Source organism: Oryzias latipes, chromosome 4 (genome assembly GCF_053564925.1).
Source record: "Oryzias latipes strain Hd-rR chromosome 4, Olatipes_Hd-rR_3.1".
Classification (NCBI taxonomy): domain Eukaryota; kingdom Metazoa; phylum Chordata; class Actinopteri; order Beloniformes; family Adrianichthyidae; genus Oryzias; species Oryzias latipes.
The window spans coordinates 2,117,098-2,122,721 of NC_136240.1; the positions used below are offsets into that span (position 1 = coordinate 2,117,098).

Sequence of the window (5,624 nt, forward strand, 5' to 3'; positions counted from 1 at the left end):
ATGGCTGCACCCACCAGTTCGATTGTTGCTTAACTGTGCTGATTCAAATCCCAGCTTCGGGTAATGAATGGGGATCTGCAGCCATGGCCGGCCCTCCCTATACGCGAATTACGCAGCCGCGTAGGGCCCCCGTCACCACCAGGGCCCCGAAGTGGCGACAAAAATAATATAAAAAAGACCCAAATCTGGCAACCCATTTCATAGAACCTCCGTACCAAGGTGCGCTCTGAATGTTGTGCAAAAGAAAGTTGCCTGCACTTTGATGATCCCCCCTGTCAGCACACTTGAACCAATCTGGCAACCCAAATAATGACGTTACACCACTCTTAGCAACGATTGGTCAACATATTTGCATCTGAGCCTGGAACAGTGTGCATTTACGAGAGGAGTTTGTATCAATAAAGTTGGGGAAAAGAAAAAAACAAGCACATTTTGTCACGCTGATCAAAGCGACAACAAGAGAACTTCATGCCACAGAAAAAGACGAAGAACTTCAACACCAATCAAAAGGTAAGTTTGGAAGATGTTGGGGCCGTATTTTTTACATTATCCAGTCTTTCTGTGCAGCTGCGCAATTTTTACGTAAGATACTAATTGATCCGAGGTGAAGTTTCCACACATAACGACCCCGTTTGTCGTAATTTCCAATGGAAAACTCGAAACTAATTCTGATTCAGTTTCTTCTTCTGCTCTCAAAAAGTATCAAAAATATTGGAGGTTGTGCAGCGTCCACATCCCAAGATGATCCTGACTTCACTGAAGATGTCATCTCAGGTAATTTTAAAAGCATGTAAAGTAATTAAAAAAACAGTGTCTGCATAACCCCTTTTTCATAAACAGCAGCTCAAAAGTATGGTGCCCAAACTGTTCATAATTAAATTAATAAATATGATCTCATGCAAATACACAACCAATAAATCTCTTATTAATATATAAAAAGATCATGAAATTGTGAAAAACCTGTACACAGATTTTAAATGAGCCACAAAACTATTATTAGTATTCTGCTATAGATATTTTATTAACTTTATCATTGATAATTGTATAATAATAATTCTTGTTTTTTAGCTGCAGAAGAAACTGCTGTCACCACTTCTACTGTTGAAAGGGAAACATTTGACTGTTTTACTTTTCACTGTTTGCTTTTATTGAAGTTCTGTATCTTATGTTCCAGAGGCTCCAAGAGAGGCGTGTATGAAAGAGGAGCCTACTGGATCCAAAATCCCACCTACCGGTACCTCAAATCCAGTTGGTCCAGCTGAATGACCAACCACAGTCTCTGATCCAGTAAGAATGGATTTGGTGCAGAGAGGTCCTTTTCAGACTGATAAAGACTCTGACTTTCCAAAATCCCCTCATTGAGCTGTTGTGTTCTTTATGTTGGATTGTTTTATCGTTATTTGATTTTCTATTAAGTTGCTGTTTTTAATAATTTGGAGTTTTGTGAATGTCATTTGTTGAGGACCTAATGTTACATTAAAAATATATATCTATTTATATATACATTTGTCATTCCTTTTTTTCTTTGCATTTAAAATTTGTTTGGCACCACTTAATGTGCATCCAACATGCAGCTAATATACTGTATTCAATTCTTCGGCAGCAAAAATAATTCAAAAATGTATTAATAGACAGATCTCATTTATATTACAACAACAGTTGCGTTTTTTTGGTGCTGCTGTCCAGTTAGAGGGCCCACAAATTAAATTTCGCTTAGGGCCCCCAGAAGACCAGGGCCGGCCCTGTCTGCAGCAGCGGTACTCAGCCCAGCTCCCCCATGCATGCACACCTGTTGGTGCTTTGAGATGCCTCAAAAAACGAAAGCCACGTCACCCCAGGATTTATAGTCTTGTGATTTTCTTCCACAGTGCAAGGGAACCGGCAAATTTAAAGTGACAGCGCAGAATTTCACTAGGAGCGATAGCGCAGAGTGTCATTTAAAGTGATAGCGTAGATTTTCATCTGGGTTACTATGGAGTCCTATACTGTTCATAATTAATTCAATAAATATTTAATTAAAAAAATAAATATAACCTCATGCAAATACACAATCAACCAATAAATCTCTTATAAATATATAAAAAGATCCTGAAATTGTGAAAAACCTGGACACAGATTTTAAATTAGCCATTATATTATTCAATATATTTCATTTTGCTTTAAAAACCTGTTCATTATTTTAAAACAGCATTTTAAAATATTCATTTTTATTCATGTGGAATATTATTATAATTCTACGTCTTTTTTCAGAACCTTGGATTTCAAAATCAATATTTTCCAAGTAGCTTTGTTTTTATTTCATGTTGCTGTTTTTCACAATGGCTTATTTATTTCATGAAGAGCTTTTTCAGGAGAATGGGTCTGTCTGTCAGTCAAACTAGACAAGGCGGAGACACTTTTGTGATTGGCTACTCCTTTACTCAGACATGAGCAGCAGCAACCTAACTACATCGATCGAAGATGCTTCAGCGAACCTGACGGCGCAATGCACACCCCTCACCACTGGGGGGAGTATGCACCTCAACACATCCACAGTGTTACCAGAAATTGGGCAGTTTTGGTTCTAAATTTGCAGATAAAAGTGGCTTTGGGTGAGTGTGCATAATTCAGGCGATTTTGTGGTCGGTTCGGCAATTTTCATCTTCATCTTCCACAAAACTTTTATGAACTGGAGTTCCATGAACCCAACATGCCGCGTGTGGGAGGGGCAACCAGCTAATGTTTTTTAACCTTATAGCCACACGGAGCGGTTGCTTATCTCTTATCTTGTGCTTATCTCAGTAACAATGCATGGATGCACAATGCACACGGAGTGTTAAAAGATCAGGTTTATTTATTTTGAATATTTCCACATAATGACAATGTTTCCATGTTTGAGTTCATGAGATGATCCCAGAGAGTCTCTGCTTCAGGTCCTGCAGTCAAACTACGTCTTAAATCACGTGTATCAGAGCGCCCAGCAGCGTAAAAAAGGTTTCCTCCAAAGTACCGTAAATTCCGGACTACAAAGCGCTCCCGATTATTAGCCGCACCCACCCATTTTCACGTGTTTAACTAATTTTATACATACTCAAGCCGCGTCGGGGTACAAGCCGCATGAATTAGGCAACATTGTCATCCTGACGGATCACTTCCTGACTCAGAGTGTAAGTGTGATTTATTAGCACACAGTGGGTGGAGTCATTTTTGCCTCAGGCTCATGTCTTTGAGTTTATCTGCATCTGCCAAACAGTATGCACGTCTATTCTGTTCACAAGTTCCTCAGTTATGGTTTTTATTTTTATTCTTTTTTTTTAACTTATTGACAATCTAGGTATCATACATAAAATTACAAACAGTAACCATATAATCAACATTACATCCCTCAGTTATGATGAGGAAATTTACATCCCCGATCCCCCATTTCCCATGAGTCTTAGGGGCTAAAGGCGGGGCCAACGCCCGGCTCGCCATTCTGTTGTACGTGTTTAAGAATGAGCAGCAGTGCATGGAGGGGTGAACGGGTACAGCTCTCCTTCCGCTTGTGTCGCGGCAGCGTTATGGGAGTAACAGGGCTGGTTAAAAAACACACCGGTAAAATACAGCAGCGGCGACTGAAAAGCGCGCGCCTCAGCGCGATACGCGCGCCTCCTCGCGGCGCGTGGGTCAGAAGTTTCCTTCCACAACAAACACTTGCTCCGCGGACGCCTCGAGTAAGCCCTGGCTGCAGCCTGCAGAATGGCTCGACGCCTCCGCACTCCCGCGCGCTCCTTGTCTCCCCTTCCTATCTACTCCGACAGCTCTGGCCAGCGCGGCTACAGGGAGGAGCGCTTCGTCCCCATTGCGCCGGTGGACGGAGCAAATCGTGTCTGTGCAGAGCAATCGGACTTAATACTGTACGTTTTGTGTATGAGGGGCGGATGCGTTGTTACGTGTGGGAGCCTTCAGACTGCCATCGGCCCCGCAGCTCACACGACACGCAGTCTCCAGCTCACACGGAGGCTGTGAGCGTTTCAATGCAAAACTCTGCTCAGTCCTTAGAAACCGTTAACACGACCACGTCAATTTGTGTTTCCAGTCGTGTCCCGACAAAATAAAGGCTGATATTATTGCCACATATTTACGTGCAGCCAGCCGAGTCACTATGACTCAGAGGTAAATGCACTCCTGAGCATGCGCTGTTCTCTCCGTCACGCAGCTGACCGGCTTTTCCAAACCCGTTGGTGATTTTTTCACGCTGCTTTTAACGATTGCTTTTAACTTTTGAAAGCTTCATCATATTGTAGCGGCGATCACGTGCACGTTGGGTCTAATGGCACCAAAGGATTCTGGGATGCGGCTGGACATGCGTGTTTCGTTTTGTTGAACCATGACTGAAGTGTCTAAGACCTGAAGTCAGCTCCATGCTGTTTGGCTGCTTAGAGGTGTGTTGAAAAACAAATGACTTGTGTTTGATGTTAGAGAATTCAAACCATTCACTGTGTCCAAAAATACGTACACGTCGGCCGCCAATAAAATCCAATAATTAGCCGCGTCACTGATTAAGCCGCAGGACTGTAAGCGCAGGAAAAAAGTAGCGGCTTGTAGTCCGGAAATTACGGTACATAGCCTGATTCTTTTAGTAAGCCCTGGCTGCAGAATTGCTCAATCAATCCCGGATCTCCGCTGCGTTTTCCGACCACGGTCAGAAACGTCATCGCAGGTTCAACATATTCCCGGGAGGGAAAAAATAAAATCAGAGGACCTGATTATAATCATTGTCTCATTGAAAATAAAAAAATATCATAAGGTTCAGGAGGCCTCAGCAGGCTTGTTCCACTTTGCGCAGCTGCCTGGTCTGAGTCTGTCGGTCCGCCGAGTAAGCCCTGGCTGCAGCCTGCAGAATGGGTCAACATAGTGGAATGCTTTGAACGCAGAGGAATGTGAACACGCTGTGGAATGTTAACCCCGCCCACATTGAGCCCGTCTGCTGTGGAATGTTAACCCCGCCCACGCTGAGCCCGTGCATTTGATTCACCTTTGTCAAAGCAGTTGTGATTGCAGGAAAGGGGAAGAATCAGTGGAGCGCATTTTGTGTCACTGTGAATTGTATGAGGAAGAAAGAGAACAGAGGGAGGGAAATTTGAATGGTGCAATTTTTTTAAGTATCATTTAAAAAAATGATTCAAGCCCCTCTTTCATGTAACACAATAAAATTCTGTTTGTTTTATTTAAAAATATTTATTTTAAAAGATTGTATCTAAATTTAATTGACCTAACACAAAATGTATTAATAGTTTCCCCTATAACTCCAGTAATCCAAAATAATTGAGTTCAAGTAAGGGGCATGCTGTTGAATGCTGTTTTCCTGTTTCTCTTTATGCTTTTTGCCGTCTCACGGCTACAATTTTTCACCTATTTTAACCATTCAACTATTAAAATGTTCAACTCCTTCATCTAATGTAATGCCTGGTATGACTATTAGTCCTTCAAATCCTTCGACTTTTCAAAAGTGAAAACTTTAGTTTGTTTTTTCCACGTAAAAAACGAAACTGTGGCATGAAATCGTTTCAACTCGGCTTCTCCCAATAAGACGATACATGAAGAGCGTCATTTATAGAAATAAGGAATCTATTTATTTATGCCGGTAGCCTCATTTCATCCCC

The 5,624-nt window shown here is 41.9% G+C and overlaps 1 long non-coding RNA gene across 1 annotated transcript; it reads left to right on the forward strand.

Annotated features, from left to right (window-relative positions):
* Nucleotides 1-370: 370 nt before the first annotated feature.
* LOC111947316 (uncharacterized) lies at nt 371-1,503 on the forward strand. Its single transcript, XR_002873120.2, has 3 exons — nt 371-510; nt 701-774; nt 1,175-1,503. It is a non-coding gene; the product is annotated as an uncharacterized LOC111947316 (long non-coding RNA).
* The last annotated feature ends 4,121 nt before the right edge of the window (nt 1,504-5,624 follow it).